Source organism: Nicotiana tabacum, chromosome 7, assembly GCF_000715075.1.
Source record: "Nicotiana tabacum cultivar K326 chromosome 7, ASM71507v2, whole genome shotgun sequence".
Classification (NCBI taxonomy): domain Eukaryota; kingdom Viridiplantae; phylum Streptophyta; class Magnoliopsida; order Solanales; family Solanaceae; genus Nicotiana; species Nicotiana tabacum.
In genome coordinates, this window is record NC_134086.1 from 49,981,525 (window position 1) to 49,993,063 (window position 11,539).

General features: G+C 32.5%; 1 long non-coding RNA gene across 1 annotated transcript; it reads left to right on the forward strand.

The window, feature by feature from the left end:
• Window positions 1-8,126: 8,126 nt before the first annotated feature.
• Window positions 8,127-9,017, forward strand: LOC142182688 (uncharacterized). Its single transcript, XR_012711623.1, has 2 exons — window positions 8,127-8,558; window positions 8,692-9,017. It is a non-coding gene; the product is annotated as an uncharacterized LOC142182688 (long non-coding RNA).
• The last annotated feature ends 2,522 nt before the right edge of the window (window positions 9,018-11,539 follow it).

Genomic DNA, 11,539 nt, shown 5'->3' on the forward strand with positions numbered 1-11,539 from the left:
GCAATTATGTATATATATACCCATCAAAAGTTTTTTCCTTTAATATGGGACAATGTCCCTTTGTCAAGGAGAGAAAAACAAAATTTTATTTTTCCCTTCCATTTCCCATTCACCCTCTTTTAAGCTCTAAGAAGCTTAAACCCAACAATCCCCCACATGAATGGAAAATGGCTATATCACGAAAATATGCATGAAAAACTGTGTGATTTACAAGTAAGGATTAATCGCATCTGGATAAGTAGGTTTTCCTTTGAACTTTTCGTAGTGAACTTATGTCGAATATACTCTATCAATCGGTAGATTTGATATCTTTGAACCATTAAACTTTGGTGTATATCTAGACAACCATAAGTCACACAATGAACCCTTAACCATCTTTGGTTCTCATTGTTGTATTCGTTTCAGCCACGAACAACGTTTGATTTCATAAGTGCGTAGAGAATTGGCCTTTCAAAATTCTCCTTGAAGCGGCTAACACTTCTCACTTACATAGGTGATTCCTAAACGTATCATCCTGTGGATACATTTTTTAATATACCCCGTATTAAATTTAAAAACCATTAAAAAGTTTTAATACTTTATCCTTGGTACTGAATATTGTCTTATCACTAGAATCGACCAAAATATTTAGTTAAAAATGTTGAACCATCATTAATGACTTTGTTTGATCTCCTTGAACCTAGATCTTGGGATCTCCACTCTTCTAGGTAGAGTTACCACCACAATGACTTGTCCTCGTCCATAGTCTCATTCTCCTTGATGATCTTACAATTACCTTTCTAGTTAGACCTTTTGTAAGTGGATCTGATACATTGTCTCTTGACTTTACGTAGTCAATTATAATGATCCCCCTAGAGAGTAGCTACCTAACGGTTTATGTCTTCGTCGTATATGACGAGATTTACCGTTATACATAATGCTCCCAGCCCTTCCAATTGTCACTTGACTAAATGTATGCATATTGGTGCTAACAACTTGGGCCAAAATGGAATATCTTCCAAGAAATTCCGGAGCCATTCATCTTCTTCACCGGCTTTATCTAAGGCTATAAATTCAGCCTCCATTGTAGAGCCGACAATACACGTTTGTTTGGATGACTTCCAAGATACCGATCCTCCACCAACAGTGAATACATATCCACTTGTGGACTTAGAATCTGTTAAACCGGTGATCCAATTTGCATCACAATATCCCTCAATCACCCCAGGATAATCACTGTAGTGCAAAGCAAAGTCTTAGGTATGTTTTAAATATCCCAAAACTCGTTTCATCCCCATCTAATGAGATTGACCTGGATTACTCGTGTATCGACTCAATTTACTTATAGAACAAGCTGTATATGGTCGAGTACAATTCATGATATATATTAAACAACCCAACAAATGAGCATAATTCAATTGTGATATGTCTTGGCCTTTGTTCTTTGCAAGTGCAAGATTCACGTCAATTGGAGTCTTTGCAACTTTAAAATCTAAGTACTTGAATTTTTCAAGTACTTTTTAATGTAATGAGATTGCGACAATGCTAGACCTTGAGGAGTCTTATGGATCTTAATACCCATAATTAAATCGGCAACTCCCAAGTCTTTCATATCAAACTTGCTAGTTAGCATACGCTTGGTCGTATTTATATTGCCAATGTCATTACTCATTATCATCATATCATCCACATATAAACAAACAATGACTGTGTGATTTTTAACATTTTTAATATACACACATTTATCACATTTATTAATTTTAAAACCATTTGACAACATTGTTTGGTCAAATTTCGCATATCATTGTTTGGGTGTTTGTTTTAGTCTGTAAAGTGACTTAACAAGTCTACATACCTTCTTTTCTTTACCTAGAACCACAAATCCTTCAGGTTGTTCCATGTAAATTTCTTCCTCCAACTCTCCATTTAAGAAGGTTGTTTTAACGTCCATTTGATGAATTTCAAGACCATATGCTGCAGCTAATGCTACTAACATTCGTATGGACGTATCTTATAACTGGAGAGTATGTATCAAAATAGTCAAGACCTTCTCATTGTCTATACCCTTTGACCATAAGTCTTGCCTTATATTTGTCAATAGTACCATCATCTTTTATTTTTCTCTTAAAAATCAATTTAGAACCTAATGGTTTATTGCCTAGAGGAAGATCGACCAATTCCCATGTATGGTTGTTCAGTATGGATTCTATTTCACTATTGATAGCCCCTTTTCAAAATAATGATTCGGAAGAAGACATAGCTTCTTTAAATGTCCGAGGCTCATTTTCTAATAAGAAAGTCACAAAATCTAGTCCAAATGAAATAGACGTTCTTTGACACTTACTATGTTTTGGATCCTTCTGATTGTATGTACTTTCTTTTGGTTCTTCCTGAGGTCGTTTAGATCCATCACTAATCAACTTACATTCTTTTTTATATGGATATATATTTTCAAAAAATTCAGCATTATCTTATTCTATAACCGTATTATTATGAATACCGGGATTTTCTGATTTGTGAACCAGAAATTGATATGCTTTACTATTCGGCGCATATCCTATGAAAACACAATTAACAGTTTTTGGTCCTATCTTTACCCTTTTGGGTTTAAGAACTTGCACTTTTGTAAAACACCCCTATACTTTCAAATAATTCAAGTTGGGCTTCCTTTCTTTCCATTTTTTATATGGAATGGATTGTGTTTTGCTATGGGGTACTCGATTTAATATCTAGTTAGCCGTAAGGCTTCCCCCCACAAGTTCTATGGCAAACCAAAACTTATCAACAAAGCGTTCATCATTTTCTTTAATGATCGATTCTTTCTTTCTGCAATCTCATTGGATTGGGGTGTGTAAGGGGCCTTTGTTTGATGAATAATTTCATATTCTAAACATATCTCTTCAAAAGGAGATCTATATTCACCACCCTTATCACTTCTTATCATTTTGATTTTCTTGTTAAGTTACGTTTTAACTTCATTTTTGTATTGCTTGAATGCATCTATTGCTTCATCTTTATTATTAAGTAAGTAAACATAGCAATATCGAGTACTGTCGTCAATAAAAGTTATGAAATACTTCTTTTCACCGCAGGATGGTATTGATCTCATGTCGCAAATATCTGTGTGAATTAAGTCTAAAGGATTTGAATTCCTTTCAACTGACTTATAAGGATGTTTAACATACTTAGATTTCATGCATATTTGATATTTTAATTTGTCGCATTCAAACTTAGGCAATACTTCCAAATTAATTATTTTTTGCAATGTTTTATAATTAACATGTCTCAAACGTAAATGCCATTAATCATTTGACGCAAGTAAGTAAGAAGAATCTGAAATTTTATTATTGTCAACAACCATTATATTCATCTTAAAAAGGCCCTCAGTAAGGTAATCTTTTCCTAAGTATATCTCATTCTTACTTTTTACAACTTTGTCTGAAACAAAAATACACTTAAACCCGTTCTTGACGAGAAGTAAAATAGAAACTAAGTTCTTCTGTATTTCAAAAACATGACAAATGTTGTTCAGAGTCACCACCTTGCCAGAGGTCATCTTCAGGAATATCTTTCCATAACCTTTAATTTTGGTCGTTGCAGAATTTCCCACAAAAATGGTTTCGTTGGGTCCAGCGGGAACATATGAAGCAAATGCTTCTTTAACAGTACAAACATGGCGGGTAGCACCAGAATCAATCCACCACTCCTTAGGATTTCCTACTAAGTTGCATTCAGATAACATAGCGCACAAGTCATCAATATCATCATTTGTTTCAACAATATTTGCTTGACACTTTTTCTTCTCTTTCTTTGGAGCACGACATTCTGTAGCTTTGTGTCAAACCTTTCCACAATTGTGGCAGTTTCCCTTAAATTTCTTCTTGCTGGGATAGTTGTTTGGTCCAGAAGACTTCTTCCACTTTTTCGGATTAGTTGGAGCAGTTTCAACAATATTTGCTCCCATAATTGTTGAGTTCCCACATGTCTTCTTTTCTGCAGCTTTATTGTCCTCTTCGATCCTCAATCGAACGATGAGATCTTCGAGTTTCATCTCCTTGCGCTTGTGTGTCAAGTAGTTCTTAAAGTCCCTCCATAAAGTAGGCAACTTCTCAATCACTGCTGCAACTAGAAATGCCTCATTGATGACCAAACCTTTAATGAAAAATTCATAATTAGTAACAAAATTAATACTTTCAACAAAAGCATTAATTCGGATTATATCTTCAGCAAGGAGATAATGAATTATAACTTGTAGCTCTTGAATCTGGGTAATGACAGGCTTACTGTCTACCATCTTATAGTCAAAAACTTGGCTGCAACAAACTTCCTCAAACCGGAATCCTCGATTTTATATTTCTTTTCCAATGCATCTCATAGTTCTTTAGAAGTTTCTGCATTACTATAGATGTTGTAAAGATCATCTTCCAGTCCGTTAAGAATGTAATTCTTGCAAAAGAAATCTGAGTGCTTCCAAGCCTCAGTCACAATAAAATATTCATTATCCGGAGTTGATTTCAGCAGAACCGGAATGTCTTCCTTGATAAACTTCTGAAGACTCAAAGTAGTCAAATAGAAGAACATCTTCTATTGCCAACGTTTGAAATCAATCTCGAAATTTTTTGGGCTTTTTGGCCGGAGGCGGTGGTGGCATAGAACGACTGGAAATAGCAACATTGCTCGTAGAGCCAACCACGGGGGCTATTGTTTCTGTCATTTCTGTTCACAACAAAAAAGAAAAAATTAATTGACGGTGGAATATTTAAAATCTTCAAAAACGAATAACTTTAACAGAAACAATTTAAATACCACAGTGAAAATTTTATTTCTTCAAATTGAATACAAAATGAGTAGAAAATTACAAGGATTTTAATCTCGTAATGTCAAGCAAGGAGTAGAAAATCCGAAGATTTTAATCTCCAAACTGAGAGTAGAAATCACTAGGATTTAGTCTCCTATAAACAAAACATAAGATGAATACAGAAAAAATAATTAAGTTCCTTAAGCGTGTTAGTATTTTGTATTAGAAAATATATTCAAAACCAGTAGCAATGAAAAAATCAAAAATGTAGAAGAACATAAATTAATCTGAGCCCACTGAATTCACAGTATTTCTTTAAGGAACTTAATCCCCTCCTAATACCTGAGATTTAGGATTATTTCCTCACAGGATAGAATGGATTACCCTCACTGGTATAGCGGTACTTCAAACTGTAGTGACAACGAATGCAAAGAACAGTAGTAAATCACACTTACTATTTTCTTTTCTGTTAAAACAATGCAGAAAAAAAGAAGGAGAAATTAGAATTTTTGTAAAAAAAATCTGAGGGAGAGTTCATGTATTTATAGCCAAAAGAAATTCAATTATAACGGGAAAGTTAAAACGGAGGAAAAAACTATGTTGTGCATGGTTATATGTTTTCACATGATTTATCCGAATATTCTTCGTCGACAAGTTGGGGTGAATATTATTGGGTTTAATCTTCTTAGAGCTTAAAAGAGGGTGAATGAGAAACGAACGGAAAAATAAAATTTTGATTTTCCCTCCGTAACAAAGGGACATTGTCCCATATTGGAGGAGGAAAAGACTTTTGATGGGTACATATACAATTGTACTTCTTCTAGCTCTTAAAGAGTTGAGAAGAAGGCAAGTCTCGCGCCATCGTCGCCACTCGCTCGGCTCGACTTCGTCTAATTTGGATTAATTAATATTGCATTAATATTAACAAATCAATCAATCATTTGACCGAAACCGAAGCCGAGCCGAGCGACGACGACAACGCGAGACTTGCCTTCTTCCCAACTCTTTAAAAGCTAGAAGAAGTGCAATTATATATATACCCATCAAAAGTCTTTTGCTCCTCCAATATGAGATAATATCCCTTTATCAAGGAGGGAAAATCAAAATTTTATTTTATCCTCCATTTTTCGTTCACCCTCTTTTAAGCTCTAAGAAGCTTAACCCTACAAATTTCACCTCAACTTGTTGACGAAGAATATTCAGATAAATCACATGAAAACCTATAGCCGCCCACAACATAGATCTTCCCGTCAGAGGCAAACACAAACGGCTGGAACCAGTCAAGTTTCCTGGGAGAAGGTATGGTTTCTCAGCCACATTTGTTAGGGTTTGTGGTATTATATTTATGCAATTTCCTAGAGACGGCGTGATTCCTGAGTCCTCCGGTGCAGTAGATGTCTTCACCAAAAACAGTCCAACTTATTCCCCGTTCAAGCGACAACGCGTCAGCAATCGGACGAAGTTCTCGTGGCAAGGACTTCAAATCAACACGATAAAATTCATCATCCCCTATACGTCTACTACGGAGATAGATCACTCCTGAAGCCTCCAATCCTGATGGCACTGAATTTTTCTCCATTATGGCCGCTGATGTTTCGGCTATTCTGATGACTAGTAGTCGTACCCCTAGACTTGTTTGAACATATTAGATATATTGCTTAAATAAATTTCACTTGTCATCTTATTTGTCAATACGATATACCCAATAATTAAATCTCTATTAGATTAAAGGGACTTATATAGTCATCGAATAATTTTTTTGTTATATTTTTCTTTATTGTATTATTTAATATTTAGTATTATTGCATTGTTAATAAATAATTTATTAGCATATTGTTTTGTTTAATATTTTTTCCTTCTCTGTAATATAAGAGAAGATATATATTTTATTAGTGTTTCAAAATTTTTATTTATTTTAAATTATATTCAGTTGTTCTCAATAATATTATCTGAATTTTAATGAATAAGATCTCTATTAAATTAAAGGGACTTATATAGGCATCGTATAACTTTTTCTTTTGTATTTTTCTTTATTATATTATCCAATATTTAGTATTATTACATTGTCAATATAAATTTTTATTAGCATATTACTTTGTTTAATATTTTTATCGACTACATTCTTTTTGTAATATAATAGAAAATATATATTTTATTACTCTTGAAATAATTTTTATTTTAAATTTGTTCTACATTTTTCTTTATTATATCATCTAATGTTACGTATTATTACATTGTTAATAGAAATTTTGTTAGCATATTACTTTGTTTAATATTTTTGTTTGCTCTGTAATATAAGAGAAAATATATATTTTATTACTCTTCCAATATTGTTTTTTTAAAATAAATATTATTCTGTTATTCTCAATAATATTATCTGAATTTTAATGAATAAGATATCTATAAACTTAAACGGACTTATATAGACATCGAATAACTTTTTTGTTATGTATTTTTATTTATTATATTATCTAATGTTTAGTATAATTGCATTGTTAATAGAAATTTTTATTAGCATATTACTTTTTTTAATATTTTTGTCTACTCTTTATTTTTGTAATATAATATAAGATGTATATTTTATTACTCTTGAAATATTTTTTATTTTAAATTTTATTCTATTGTTCTCAATAATATTATCTTAAATTTAATGAATAAAATATCTATTAAATTAGACGGACTTATATAGGTATGAAATAACTTTTTTGTTCTTTTATTTTTCTTTATTATATTATCCAATAGTTAGTATTATTTTATTATTAATAAAAAAAATTATCACCATATTACTTTGTTTAATATTTTTGTCTGCTATTTGTTTGTGATATAATAGAAGATATATATTTTATTACTCTTGAAATATTTTTTTATTTTAAATTTTATTCTATTGTTCTTAATAATATTGTCTGAATTTTAATGAATAAATCTCTATTAAATTAAAGAAACTTATATAGTTATCGAATCTATATAGATAGATTTTCTTGTTCTCAATAATATGGTATGAATTTAATGAATAAATACACTTTTTACTTTTAAAAAAGAAAAAGAAAAATAATTATTAAAAAAATTAACTAACCTAAACCAGCCCTCACCCATGTTTGAGTAGTTATTTTAGGTAGTTAATTTTTTTTTTGTCTTTATTTTTTATCATTTTAAAAAAAAAAAATTGAATCTCCAAATTTGTTATAGCTTTGTCCTAAAATTTGATACTTGTTAAATTTTTGTTGTTACACTTGGCATCATCACATTGATTTGCTTCTCCTATTCTATATAGAATACATTGATTTGCTTCTCTTATTCTATATAGATAGATATTGATAGATTTTTGGGTCTAGGGTTTCGGATTGTTCTTTTAAATATTGAACTAATATTTGATGCCCTATGGGGCAATGAATTTTCCCTAGATTTATTAGAATTAGAATTAGAATTAGAATTAGAATTAGAATATACAGAAAAAAGGAAAACAAATCAAACGACGACGTCCTGCAGGTGGTTACTCAGTCTTCTGTCAACGCTTTATGCTTCGCCCCGACTGCAATTTTTTATATCAAAATCAGCTACCTCTCTCTCTCTCTCTCTCACTCACTCACGCACACACAAACACGCACACACAAACACGCACACACGCACCAGAAAATGGCGACGAGCAGAGCGAAGATCGCATTCAGAATAGTAATAGGGATTTTGCTACTGCTGTTACTATACTACGTTGGTCGCCCTCTGTACTGGAAAATCTCCGCCACCGTTCACGACATCCGCCACCATAAGCAAACCGTCTCCGCAGGTCTCGTCTCAGTTTTTTTATTTTCTATTAAAGTGTTATATTTGTAGTTTTATTGTTAAGCATAAATTAATAAGCGTTGAAAACATTGTAATTTTGAGGTTTGATATATACTATTACATTGTTTTTGGTGTAGGATTTTCACAAATTGTTCAGGCAGCGCAGAATTCAGTGGGCTGGTTTCACGACGAGTCCGATTCAGGAGTGCACAATGATCGCATCACGGCAGCAAGGAGGATCCTAGCTTCTTCATAAGGTTTTGTAAAAGCTTTGTAGTTTTGATAATTGTATTTTACTTTCATGTATTAAGAGTGTTGCAAAGTGAATAATGTTGATCTGCTTGAATAAATTATGCTACTGTTTTGGAGTCTTTCACATTTTTGAACTTTTGGCAATTGTAACTACATATTGTACTAATTAAGTCCATACCAGAGTGTGGAATGTTCGAAGTTTCTCTGTTTATTTCGCTTAATATGAGTTTAAATTTCCTTCCTGTTCCTACTTGTTTTATCCCACTTACTCCATCGTTTGTTTGTTAATTTCCTGTCTCCGTGTTAATTACATTAAATTGAATACATGTTGCACACTATATTTTTTTTGCCTCGAGGTATATCTCATGCTAATTTGATTTGCTCTTTCACAAATGAAAGAGGCTCACGAAATCTACACTTTACGCGAGCAAAAAAAAAAAAAGATATGGCCGCGAGAATGTTACATTTAGCTTTTCCATTGAGTGTTTATTTTGCTCTACGAATTAAGAAGGGATCAGTAAGAAGTTTTACTTGGTGATATGAGATAGAAGATATCCAGGCTCAAGTTGTTCTAATTCAAGGACATGTCGCTTTCTGAGGGTAAATGTTAAGTTTAAGTCCAGCAATTTACCTAGACAAACAGATTTCTTTTAGATGCACCAATTGGATTTTGCTTTTGAAAGTATGTTAAGTGTTAACTAGTTAGAACTTAGAAATTCATTGAAAAAACATGCAGCAATTATTTTTTATTTGTATGTGATTTGATAGGTTTTCTTGATAGGAATATCTAGAGACTAGCATGCCTGCACTTTGGTTTTAAAAGGATCATTGGTGTGTCAGTGAATTTGGCGGACATATAATTGTCTCTCATTGTGAAGCAGTAGTATCTATTTAATTATCTTAAAAGTGATTGCCTTCTTTCAAGAGAAGTAGGTTATTTGATATATTTTCCCGAAAAGTATAACTTATGTGTAGCAGAGGCGGATCCAGGATTTGGAGGTTACGGCTGCCATATTTTTTTTGAACGTTACTATGCACATAGTCCAGATAAAGTAAACATTTGATCGATTTGATCAACCTTAGGCTTCAATTCGAATTATTCACCTTTTGAATTTATATAGAAATATAGATCGAACGAAACAAATGAACTATAATTATGACTACATGGAACAAATTATAAGACTTCGAACAATATTACTAATATCATAATTTTTTTTCTTCCTATATAGTGCTCTATAAATGCCTTCATTATTAATCGATCTACATGTAGAACATTTTAAATTTTCAAGAACTCTTTCGCATAGCTAGCCAGAAGGGATCAAACACTCTTCTTTGAATTTAAGAAGAAATCACGTCCTTTGTAAATTTTCATACATATAGAAAAGAGAAGTTCAGAATAGCGATCTCCAAATTACTTATCCATTTTAAGGGAGTGGTATTTAGATCAACCCTAATCCCATGATGTTTTCTCTTTTCTTTACTTACTCTCTCTTTCTAGGTGCAGAGTTAATTGGTACAAAAAATCAAGAAAAAAAAATATAAAAGAAAAATGAAAGATAAAATGGAATAACAACATGCATCCAAAACAACCTGTTAAAAGAAAATGTCAGCTAGTTGATCCATTCAAAGTGGAAAAAAAAAATGAGTATGAGAATAATAGGAGAAAAGAGTTGAAAGAAATAAGAAGATGAGATGGGAACAATTATTTCCAGAAACTAGAAGAGAATTAGTGTAGTTGTGTGGATGCTACGATGCTTAGATATTTAGAGGAAGAAAGACATTGATAAAGGAAGGGAAGAACAATTGGAGAAAGAATAAGACAAAGCAAGTCAAAAATGTTGGAAAAAGTCGTCAATAGGGCTCGATCCCTGGCCACCAAGGAGGAAATTTTAACTTTTTGCCAATGGCACCTTGGTATCTGTTGTTACTCCGGGTGGCACTACAAAATAGTATAGTTTTTCTTGTATATAGATTCATATATACGCACCGTTTTGGCCGAATTTTGCGGGTGGCATACCACCCCTTCAGGCCTTAATAGATCCGCCCCTGATGTGTAGTGTAATTCTTTATATGTACAAGTCGGCTCGTATTTCCCGTTGTTGAGAGATAGTGTGTGCTGTAAATGTTTCTATATTGCCTTACAAGAGCAATTGTTGATATGGTTCTTACCAAGCAGAGGTACAAGAGTGTGGTATGTCTAGAACATTTAAATTGTTTTTTGACTTATATATTAGGGGAATAAGATTGCCTTCTATAAGTTCTCATTTCCTGAACTTCTTATCTGAATGATTTGTAAATTGATGATAATATTTGTTCTATCCCAAAGAAGTCGTGTATAAAATGTGATTTTCAACTTTTTTGCCTTGGGAGGACTGGAATACTGTGAACTTCCAATATGACTCGCGCTCCCTTTTTTTCATTTTCTTTGACTCCATTTGTCTGGACATGGAGCTTAGGTATTAGTTTGGTTCGCATAGTGTACATGTACTAAAAGAAGGAAATGTTTCAAGTGATAATTGAAATTTTAGTTTGACAAGAGTTAACCAATCAACTCAAGTTTTCCCCTGATTTTCTCTTTTTTATTTCTTTTCCTTTCATCAAAAAGAGAAAATCAGGCGAAAACTTGAGTTGACTGGTTAAATAGATCTAAATTTTAGAAACTTGTGAAAGTTGTATAAGACGATAATTTTTCAGAAGAAAGGTGTAAAACATTTTGGGACGTTCCAAATGGAG